We start from the raw sequence: 12607 nt of genomic DNA, 5'->3' as shown, positions 1-12607 counted from the left end.
GAGAAGTCAAGTGCCTAAGGTTTTTGTAAGTGGCAGAACTGGGATTTGAACCAGACTACAATCAGCTATGTAGTCAATCAGACTACATAGCTCATACTATTCTCACAGTATGTAGATGTATTATTCTCATTAATTCTCATTAATCCTTAACAACCCTATTAGAAAGATACTGTTATTATCCCCATGTTATAGTGATGGAGCTAGTAAGTGATGAAATCCGAATTTGTATTCAAACAGTCTGACTTCAGAACCTGTGTTTATCATTCCTACTGTGCCATAATGCAATTCATTGCTTCCAGTACACATGTCAACCAAAAGCTATAGTACGTTCTACTGAAAAAGGTGATTTTCACTGTAACATAAGGAAGTCTATCAATTCTTCAGTGGGCATCTAAAATCCCACTTCTGGCTGAGTGTTGTGGCTCTAGCACTTTGGGAAGCCAAGGCTGGAGGATTGCTTGAGCCCAGGAGTTTTAGACCAGCCTGGGCAACAAAGGCAGACTCTGTCTCTACAAAAAATAAAAAAGATCAGCTGGGCATAGTGGTGCATGCCTGTAGTCCCAGCTACTCAGGAGGCTGAGGTGGGGGGATGGCTTCAGCCCAGGAGGTCAAGACTATATTGAGCTGTGATCAGGCCACTACAGACCAGCCTGGATGACAGAGTGAGCCCTGCCTCGTAACAAGAAAAGAAAAATCCCACTTTTTCCATGAAGCATTCCTGGACAAAGAGAGTTTACCCCAAGAGGTTAGGGTAGGTTCTTACTCTGTCATGTCTACAATGGCTTCATATATGCAAGTCTTAACTCCTTAATTATATTGAAAGTTTATTTTGGGTAAGAGATAATTCACATATGTATAACCGTTTTTGCTCAATGAATATTTGCATTAAGCTTTTTTCCAATAGAACCTTAGAAGAATTCATACACACTTTCACAATTAAGCAAGTTTTTCCCAATAACAATGGCAACATATACCTTAACACTAAATCTCTACTGCAGGGCTTACTGCTCTGCTCATGAAGATCAGGACCTTTACAATAAGGTGCTAGTGTTCAACATCACCTACTGAATGCTTCCTTCCTCACTTAGTACATACACTTGCAGGTGAGTAAGATCTATTTGTGACTCATGTTTCTGCATTATGGTAATAGCTCTTTAAAGTCTTTTTTTCCTTACATCCTATTATTTTAAAAAATTAAGAATCTTGGGCTGGGAATATATATATTTTTTCTGAACCTTGTAAATCAAATATCTAGTTCATTTTGAGGCACATAATAGGTATACAATTAAATTTTGGATTGAATTGGTCCCATCTTAGGTGTTTACATGGGAAATCTTTGAATAATCTATCATGATTCTTTTTGTTATTCATGAAAAAATTAAATGTATATACCAAAATAAAAAACAAGAAAAAAATTCCAATATTCTGCTAGTGGTAAACCTGAAAGGCAGAAGGCAAACTCTGGATTATTTATGATACTAAAGTACATTAAATTCTAAAAGTACAGAAATTCTTCCTTATCCATGGTTTTGCTATCCATGGTTTCAGTCACCTGTGTTCTGAAAATATTGAAAATTCCAGAAGTAAATAATTTATGTTTTCAATTGCACGCCATTTTGAGTAGCATGATAAAATCTCATGTTGTCCCATTCCATCCCTCTCGAAACCTGAACTACTCCTTTCCCCAGCATATCCACGCTATAAACACTACCTGTCTATGAGTCACTTAGTAGCTGTCTCTGTCACCAGATGGAAAAAAAAAACCACACAGTATATAAAAGGTTAGGTATTATCCACAGGTTCAAGCATCCAATGGAGGGTCTTGGAATGTATCCCCCTTGGTAAGGGGGAATTACTGTAAGCCCAGTCTCTAAGTTCAGCCAGCACTTGCCCTCAATACTGTTTCTGTAATCACTCTTATGGCCCTACTCCTTCAAACCAAGTACCTTTTAAAAATAAAGTAAATATTTTATTAGGGCTTCTGAAAAAAACACTGAAATTTGCTCGCTTAGGCTTTATCTAGCCTTTTATTATTCACACACAAACTCATTGAAAACAATGAGTTTCAAAAAAGGTAAGCAAGAAGAGATAAAGAAGACAGTGCTCAGAAAATCTACAAACTGGACACAAATCTTACAAATCACTCTGAGAAAGGAAAATTCAAATCTATTTGCACTTCTAGGTAGAAGCGATTTGAATGACTCGGACACACAGCTGCAAATATCTATATCTGTTCTAATGTCAAGCTTTGATATAATTCTGAAAATGAAATATCTCATACCTAATAAGTCACTTTTACCATCGTGAAACTATCTAATGACTACAGTAACACTGAAAGACAAGCCTGAAATTAGAACTGCTTTCAAGGTCACTGTGTTGTATCACATAGAAAAAGGAGTCAATTTGATATCTTCTTTGTTGTTAAGAATCAAATTGTAATTTAATGGTATTTGGATCCTAGCCAATCTCTACTATGTCTTAGTAATAGCATCTTCTCCTCCATTCCATACTAGAACCTAAAATTCAGAATAAACTTACAGGCTTGCCCCACTTTACAGAACAGAAGACATCTGTTGGTAAGAAAGCTAATCACTTTTGTTCTTGCATTCCATTGTAAAACTAAAGAAGCATTGCCACTGGGGGAAAAAAAGACAACAAAAGGAAAATATTTGAGGAGAAAGAGTAAACATCATATCTTGCTTTATGGCAAGAAGAATATTACAAGAGTAGTCCATCAGTTGGAAGTTGTGGTCCCCACATAATTGTTAATGTTTTTACAACCTTATCTGTATTTGGAGATTAAGGACCATGAACAAAACCATAAATAGGTTCTATTTTAGACCCAGTATATTAACAGAGGGAAATTTAAAAGTGCATGCAGAGATACTTTTTTTAAAGCTTTATTAATTTATATATAAAACTGCACATAATGCATACATACTTATGAGTTTGGATATACGCATATACACATGATACCATAAGCACAATCAAAGTACTACACATATCCATCACCTCCAAAAATCTCTTCATGTTCTTGTGTGGGGGGGTTGTGGTAAGAGCACTTAACATGAAATCTATCCTCTTAACATATTTTAAGGTGAACAATACTGTACTGTTAACTGTAGACATCATATTGTATAACAGATCTGTAAAACTTACTCATCTTGCATAACTGAAGCTTTATATCCATTGAGCAACCATTAACATTTTAATTATCTAGAAAAGGAATTATACAATAAGACCTTCAAATTTGCATGTTATTTAGCTCTTCCAAATAGTGAAATGTTGAGCTAACTGTAACAAACTGATAAATAATGGCTCAAGGCTGCCTGAGCAGGCCAAAGCCGCCACATGAAATTCAATAGTAGTATGTCTAAGGTAATGATGAACTTAGAGAAAAGGAATATGAACTAAACTTAAAAGATAATAAGCTCTATACTACCCTTTACCACGCAAGGCAGGCATAATAGCAAATTGCTCCAAACATCAGCCTAATGGGCCCACAAGTGGCTCAAAATACTAAAGAAATATTAAAGAAAAAATATGATTCATAAATCATGCTATTCCATACTAGCACAGCATGTGTAGTTCTAGTAATCACAGCACATACAATTACTTAAAATGTGTCCAAAGTTAATTGTGAGGAAAATAACACCCATTTGTTCATAAAATCTCAGGATTCTAGAACTAAAAAACATCCTAAAATAAAGATAGTAATTTAAAGACAACTAAAAACATTACATGTTATTAGTAGAAACTTTGTAGATTTTCTATAATGTGCAGTTTTAAAATAACTTTATTGAGATATAATTTATACGCCATACAATTCATCTACTTAAAGTGTACAATTCAATGTTTTCAGTATCTTCATAGAACTGTACCACCATCATCACAACCTAATTTTAGAAAATTTTCCATTTCCCCCTAAAAGAAACTGTACACATTAGCAGTCATTTCTCATTCTCACTCCCTCCAAGCCCTAGCAAAACCTAATCTGCCTTCTCTTCGTACAGATTTGCCTATTCTGGACATTTCATATAAATGAAATCATATGATATGTGGTTATTTTGTGCCTTGCTTATTTCACTTAGCATAATGTTTTCAAGGTTCATCCATTTTACACCATGTATCAGTACGTCATTTTTTAAAATTGTCAAATGATATTCCAGTGTATGGGATAGCACGCTTTGGTTTTTGTTTGTTTTTTTTTTATTTTTCCATAAGTTATTGGGGTACAGGTGGTATTTGGTTACATAAGTAAGTTCTTTGGTGGTGATTTCTGAGATTTTGGTGCACACATCACCCGAGCAGTATACACTGCACCGTATTTGTAGTCTTTTATCCCTTGCCCCCCTCTCACCCTTCCCCACAAGTCCCCAAAGTCCGTTGTATCATTCTTATGCCTTTGCGTCCTCATAGCTTAGCTCCCACATATCAGGGAGAGCATACAATGTTTGGTTTTCCATTCCTGAGTTACTTCACTTAGAATAATAGTCTCCAATGTCATCCGGGTCGCTGCAAATGCCATTAATTTATTCCTTTTAATGGCTGAGTAGTATTCCGTTATATATATATATATATATACACACACACACATACCACAGTTTATCAGTTCTTTGATTGATAGGCATTTGGGTTGGTTCCATGATTTTGCAATTGCAAATTGTGTTGCTATAAACATGCGTGTGCAAGTATCTTTTTTTTGTATAATGACTTATTCTCCTCTGAGTAGATACCCAGTAGTGGGATTGCTGGATCAAATGGTAGTTCTACTTTTAGTTCTTTAAGGAATCTCCACACTGTTTTCCAGAGTAGCTGTACTAGTTTACATTCCCACCAGCAGTGTGGAAGTGTTCCCTGATCACCGCATCCACACCAAGATCTACAGTTTTTTGATTTTTTGATTATGGCCATTCTTGCAGGAGTAAAGTGGTATTGCATTGCGGTTTTGATTTGCAGTTCCCTGATCATTAGTGATGTTGAGCATTTTTTTCATATGTTTTTTGGCCATTTGTATATCTTCTTTTGAGAATTGTCTATTCATGTCCTTAGCCTACTTTTAGATGGGATTGTTTCTTTTTTTTTTTTTTTCTTACTGATTTGTTTGAGTTTGTTGTAGAGTCTGGATATTCGTCCTTTGTCAAATGTACAGATTGTGAAGATTTTCTCCCAGTCTGTGGATTGTCTGTTTATTCTGCTGACTGCTCCTAGGAGTGGAATTGCTGAGCCATATGATAACTCTTTATTTAACTTTTTGAGGCACTGTCAAATATTTTTTCACAGCAGCTGCATCATTTTACATTCCCACTGGCAATGCAAAAGGGTTCTAATTTCTTCACATCCTTGCCAATATTTGTTATTTTCTCTCTTTATTATGCCTACTCAAGTAAGTGTGAAGTGGTATCTCAATGTGGTTTTGATTTGCATTTTCATGATGACTAATGAGGTTAAACACCTTTTCATGTACATACTGGCCATTTGTACACCTTTCTTGGAGAAATAGCTATTCAATTCCTTTGTTCATTTTTTCACTTAAAAATATTTTATTTTTAACTAATAAAAACTATATACATTTATAGAGTATGATGTGATGTTATGATACATGTATACATTGTGAAATGATTAAATCAAGCTAATTAACATTTTCATTTTATGTGGCTTTTTAGAGTATCAAAATATACAAAACATAAATCTTATCATTTTAATTATTTTTAAGGGTATAGTCCTGGGGCATAAACAACATTCACACTGTTTTGCAACCATCACCACCATACCTCTCCAGAATTTTTTTTATCAACCCAAACTGAAACCCTATACTCATATCCACAATGAAATTAGTCAACACATCTAGCACTTCACCTAGTTACAATTTTTTTTCAGTGTGTGGTGAAAGCAATTAAGATCTACTCTCAACAAATTTCAAGTATACAACACAATATTTTAAACTATAGTGCCCATGCTGTACATTTGATCCCTAGAGTTTATTCATCTTATAACTAACTAAATGTTTGTACTCTTTGGCCAATATATCCTTATTTTCCCCTCCCCCAACCCTGAGCAATTACCATTCTACTTTCTGTCTCTATGAAATTGACTGTTCTAGGTACCTGATATAGCTGGGGTCATGTAATATTTGTCTTTTTATAACTGGCTTATTTCACTTAGCATAACGGCTTCAAAGTTAATCCATGTTGTAGTATGTATCAGACTATTATTCTATTTTAAGGTCAAAAAATATCTGTTGTATGTGCATACCACATTTTATTACACATTCCTCTATCAATGGACATTTGTGATGCTTCCACCTTGTGACTTGTGAATAATGTTGCTAGAAGCATGGCTACAAAAACATCTGTTTGAGGTCCCATTTTTGTTTTCAATTATGTTAGATGTATCTCCAGAAGTGAAATTGCTAGATCATATGATAATTCTGTGTTTAAATTTTTGAAGAACTGTCATAATGTTTTCCATAGTGGCCACACAATTTTACATTCCTACTAGCAATACATGAGAGTTCCAACTTCTCCACATCCTCACCAACACTTGTTGTTTACTGTTTTTTATGTAATAGCCTTCTTAATGGGTATGAAGTGTTATCTCACTGTGGAATTGACTGCATTTCCCTAATGATTAGTAATGTTGACCATCTTTTCATGTACTAATTTGCCATTTGTACATCATCTTTGGAGAAAGGTCTATTCAAGTCATTTGCTTATTTCTGAATTGGGTTGTTTGATGGCTTTTGTTATTGACTTGTAGGAGTTCTTTTTAAAATTCTGGAAATTAATCTTTTACCAGATATACAATTTACAAATATTTTCTTCCATCCCATGAGTTGCCTTTTCACTCTATTAAGTAGTGCTCTTGGATGCACAAAAGCTTAAAATTTTGATGTTGTCCAATTTATCTATTTTTTCTTTTGTTGCCTGTGATTTCAGTGTCATATCCAAGAAATCATTGAAAAAAATCTAATATCATGAGGCATGTTGTCCCATGTTTTCTTCTAAGAGTTTTGTCGTTTTAGGTCTTACATTTAGGTCTTCATGCTTTTTTGAATTAATTTTATATATGATGTAAGAAAATGGTTCAACTCCATTCTTCTGCATATGGACATTTTTACCCAATACCCATTTGTTGACCATCTTTCCCCATTGAGCACCCTTGTCAAAGATCATTCAACTACAGAACAGAGATTTTATCTCTGGTCTATCTATTACACTGGTCTATTTGCTGTCTTTATGTCAGCACCACACCGCTTTGATGACTATAACTTTGCAATATGTTTTGTAATAAAAAATTATTATGAGTCCTCCAACCTGGTTCTTTTTCAAAATTGTTTTGGCTAGTTGGGGTCCCTTGAGATTTCCTTGTGAATTAGAATAAGTTTTTCATTTCTGCAAAAAAAAAAAAAATGCCATTGGAGTTTTGATAGGTGTTGCATTGAATCCGTGTATTGCTTTGGGTAGTACGGACATTTTAACAGTATTAAATCTTCCATTTATTTCTGTCTTCTTTAATTCCTTTTAGCAATATTTTGTAGTCTTCAGAGCACAAGTCTTCCACCTTCTTGGTTAGGTTTATTCTTAAGTATTTTATTCTTTTTGATCCAACTGTAAATTTAATTTTCTTAATTTCCTTTTTGGAATGTTCATTGTTGATGCATCGACACATTCAAAACTGACTGCTGTGTGTTGATTTTTTATCCTGAATCTTTGCTGAATTTGTTTATTAGTTCTACCAATTTTCCTCATATATGGTATCTTTATAGAGTTTTCTACATAGCATTATATCATCTCTGAACAAAGACAATTTTACTTCTTCCATTCCAATTAAGATGACTTTTATTTCTTTTTCTTGCCTAATTGGTCTGGCTAGGAATTCCAGTACTATGTTGAAAGGAAGTAGTAAAATTAAGAATCCTTAACTTCTTGGCCTTAGAGGAAAAGCATTCAGACTTTTACCATTGTTAGCTGTGGGTTTTTTCATAAATGACCTTTATTATAAGTAGATAGTTCGCTTCTATTCCTAGCTTGTGGTGTTTTTTTTTTAATCATGAAATGGTGTTGAATTTTGTCAAATGCTTTTTTTTGCATTAATTAAGATGATCATGTGGGATTTCTCCTTCATTCTGTTAGTGTGATGATGTAATTACACTAATGATTTTTGTATGTTGAACTATCCTTGCATCCCAGGAATAAATCTCACTTGACCATGGCATATAATCCTTTTAATATACTGTTGAATTCAGTATGCTAGTATTTTGTTAAGGATTTTTTGCATCAATATTCATAAGAGATTTTGGTCTGTAGCTTTCTTTTATTGTAGTGTCTTTGTCTGGATTTGGTATCAGGGTAATTCAGGCATAATATAATGAGTTTGGAAGTGTTCCCTCCTCTTCAATTTTTTGGAAGACCTTGAAAACAAATGCTGTTAATCCTTCTTTAATTGTTTGAAAAATATTTGGGAGGGTGAAGATCACTTGAGCCCACAAGGACAAGGCTGCAGTGAGCCGTAACTGCACCACTGCACTCCATCCAGCATGGGCAACATAGCGAGACCCTGTGTCAAAAAAAAAAAAAAAGATTGGTAGAATTCACCAGTGTAGCCATCTGGTCCTGAGCTTTTCTTTATTGGAAGGTTTTTAATTACTGAGTCAATCTTCTTACTCACTTTAGGTCTATTCATATAATCTACTTCTATGATTCAGTCTTGGTAGATTGTGTCTTTCTAGGAATTTGCCCATTTCATCCAGGTTATCTAATTTGTTAGCAAACACCTGTTCATAGCAGTCTCTTATATATTTTTAGTTCTGTAAGATTGGTAGTTATGTCTCCTCTTTAATTTCTGATTTTAGTTATTTGAGCCTTCTCTCTTTTTCTGTTAGTCAAGCTAACTAAAACTTTTTCTATTTTGTTATCTTTTTGAAGAAACAACTTTTAGTTTTGTTGACTTAATCTATGATTTTTTTAGTTCTGTATTTTATTTATCTCTGCTCTAATCTTTATTATTTCTTTCTTTCTGCTAGTTTTGGATTTAGTTTTTCTTTTTCTAGTTCTTTAAGATGTAAAGTTAGGTTTTTGATTTGAGATGTTTCTTCTCTAATGTAAGTATTTACAGCTATTAATTTCCCACTTAGCATTGCTTTCACTGCATCCTGTAAGTTTTGGTATGTTGTGGTTTCATTTTCATTTGTCTCATTATATTTTCTGCCAGACATGATGGCTCATGCCTGTAATCCCAGCACTTTGGGAGCCCAAGGAGGGTGGATTGCTTGAGATCAGGAGTTCAAGACCAACTGGCCAACATGGCAAAACCTCATCTCTACAAAAAATTAGCTAAGCATGGTGGTGCGTATCTGTAATCCCAGCTACTCAGGAGGCTGAGGCATGAGAATTGCTTGAGCCTGGAAGGCAGAGGTTGTAGTGAGCCACAATCACACCGCTGCACTACAACCTGGGTAACAGAATAAGACTCTGTCAAAAAAAAAAAAAAAAAGACATTACATTTTCTAATTACCCTCATGAATTCTTCTTTGCCTCATTGGTTAAGAGCATCTTGTTTAATTTACATGCATTTGTAGATTTTCCAGTTTACTTTCTGCCATTGATTTCTAATTTCACTCCATCATGATTAAAAAATATATGCTGTGTGGTTTTAATCTTTTTAAGTGTATGAAGACATTTTGTGCTCTAATATATTGTCTATTCTGGAGAATGTTCCATGTGCAGTTGCAAAAATGTATATTCTGCATTTTTCTTGGATAGAATATTTTGTATATGTTTGTTAGGTCCAATTCACTTTGTGCACTTTTAAAAACTGAGTTATTTGCTTTCCGTTGAATTATAAGAATTCTTTATATATTCCTTATACAAATCCTTTATCTCATATATGATTTGCAAATATTTTCTTTCATCTCGTGAGCTGTCTTTTCACTTTCTTGATGGTATCATTTGCAGCAGAAAACACATTAAATTTTAATATAGCCCAATTTATTTTTTCTTTAGTTGTTTGTGCTTTTAGTGTCATAGCTAAGAAACCATTACCTAATGAATTTTAATATAGCCCAATTTATTTTTCCTTTAGTTGTTTGTGCTTTTAGTGTCATAGCTAAGAAACCCTTACCTAATGCAAGGTCACAAGAATTTAGTCATCTTTTATCCTAATATGTTTATGGTTTAGTTCTTATATTTAGGTCAGTAATCCAGTTGGAGTTAATATTTGTATACAGTATGAGATAGGGGTCCAGATTCATTCTTTTGCAGATAGGTATCCTCTTTTCCCAGCATGATTTAATTTTTGTTTTGTTTTTTATTTTAGATCCAGGGGTTATGTATGCAGGTGTGTTACATGGGTATATTATGTGATATTGATGTTTGGGCTTCTAATGTTCCCATTGCCCAAGTAGTGAACATAGTACTCCATAGGTTTGTCAACACTTCCCCCACTCCCTGCCCCTTTTGGGAATACCCAGAATTTATTGTTCCCATCTTTGTGTCCGTGTATACCCAATGCTTACCTCCAAACTTTAAGTGAGAACATGTGCTATTTGGTTTTCTGCTTCTGCATTAATTTGCTTAGGATAGATAGTAGCCTCCAGCTGCATCCATGTTCCAGCATGATTTGTTGAAAAGACTATCCGTAAACCCCTTTAAATTGTTTTGGTACCTATGTTGAAAATCAGTTGACCAAAAGTGTATGGGTATTTCTGGACTCTATCTATTCCATCAGTCTCTATGTCTATCCAGTGCTGGTATCATAGTTGTAGTAAGTTTTGAAATCCAGAAGAGTGAGTCCTCCAAATCTGTTCTTTTCAAGATTTCTTTGACTATTCTGGGTTCCTTGCACTTCCATATGAATTTTAGGATACACTTGTCAATTTCAGCATAAAAGCCATCTGGGATTATGAAAGGGATGAATCTGTAGTATGATTAGATTTTAAAAAGGAATTATGAAGGTTAGAACAATTACACTATATTAAAAGAACATTACAGCCAAGATGGCCGAATAGGAACAGCTCCGGTCTCCAGCTCCCAGCCCCAGCGACACAGAAGACGGATGATTTCTGCATTTCTGCTTGAGGTACCGGTTTCATCTCACTAGGGAGTGCCTAACAGTGGGTGCAGGACAGTCGGTGAAGCGCACTGTGCGCGAGCCGAAGCAGGGCGAGGCATTGCCTCACTCGGGAAGCGCAAGGGGTCAGGGAGTTCCCTTTCCTAGTCAAAGAAAGGGGAAACAGACGGCACCTGGAATATCGGGTCAGTCCCACCCCAATACTGCGCTTTTCCAACGGGCCTGGAAAACGGCACACTAGGAGATTGTGTCCCGCACCTGGCTCGGAGGGTCCTGTGCCCACGGAGTCTCACTGATTGCTAGCACAGCAGTCTGAGATCAAGCTGCAAGGCGGCAGCGAGGCTGGGGGAGGGGCGCCCGCCATTGCCCAGGCTTGCTTAGGTAAACAAAGCAGCCAGGAAGCTCGAACTGGGTGGAGCCCACCACAGCTCAAGGAGGCCTGCCTGCCTCTATAGGCTCCACCTCTGGGGGCAGGGCACAGACAAACAAAAACTCAGCAAGAACCTCCACAGACTTAAAGGTCCCTGTCTGACTGACAGCTTTGAACAGAGTAGTGGTTCTCCCAGCACGCAGCTGGAGATCTGAGAACGGACAGACTGCCTCCTAAAGTGGGTCCCTCACCCCTGAGCAGCCTAACTGGGAGGCACCCCCCCAGTAGGGACAGACTGACACCTCATTCAACCGGGTACTCCTCTGAGACAAAACTTTCAGACGAACTATCAGACAGCTGAATTTGTGGTCTCACGAAAATCCGCTGTTCTGTAGCCACCGCTGCTGACACCCAGCCAAACAGGGTCTGGAGTGGACCTCTAGTAAACTGAGGGTCCTGTCTGGTAGAAGGAAAACTAACAAACAGAAAGGACATCCACACCAAAAACCCATCTGTACATCTCCATCATCAAAGACCAAAAGTAGATAAAACCACAAAGAAGGGGAAAAAACAGAACAAAAAAACTGGAAACTCTAAAAAACAGAGCACCTCTCCTCCTCCAAAGGAACGCAGTTCCTCACCAGCAACGGAACAAAGCTGGATGGAGGATGACTTTGATGAGTTGAGAGAAGAAGGCTTCAGACGATCAAACTACTCTGAACTACGAGAGGAAATTCAAAACAATAGCAAAGAAGTTAAAAACTTTGAAAAAATATTAGAAGAATGGATAACTAGAATAACCAATGGAGAGAAGGGCTTAAAGGAGCTGATGGAGCTGAAAGCCAAGTTTCGAGAACTACGCGAAGATTGCAGAAGCCTCAGTAGCAGATGCGATCAACTGGAAGAAAGGGTATCGCTGATGGAAGATGAAATGAATGAAATGAAGAGAGAAGGGAAGTTTAGAGAAAAAAGAATAAAAAGAAATGAACAAAGCCTCCGAGAAATTTGGGACTATGTGAAAAGACCAAACCTACGTCTGATTGGTGTACCTGAAAATGATGGGGAGAATGGAACCAAGTTGGAAAACACTCTGCAAGATATTATCCAGGAGAACTTCCCCAATCTAGCAAGGCAGGCCAGCATTCAGATTCAGGAAATACAGAGAAC

The 12607-nt window shown here is 36.2% G+C and overlaps 1 protein-coding gene across 1 annotated transcript in view; it reads right to left on the bottom strand.

Moving 5' to 3' along the window:
- Positions 1–12607, bottom strand: part of COL4A5 (collagen type IV alpha 5 chain) — a 273551-nt gene that overhangs the window by 42091 nt on the left and 218853 nt on the right. The window lies entirely within an intron of this gene.

This window comes from Hylobates moloch, unplaced genomic scaffold (genome assembly GCF_009828535.3).
Source record: "Hylobates moloch isolate HMO894 unplaced genomic scaffold, HMol_V3 SCAFFOLD_7, whole genome shotgun sequence".
Taxonomy (NCBI): Eukaryota; Metazoa; Chordata; class Mammalia; order Primates; family Hylobatidae; genus Hylobates; species Hylobates moloch.
Note: the sequence above shows the minus strand (reverse complement) of the source record. Positions and strands in the feature narration are given on the sequence as shown.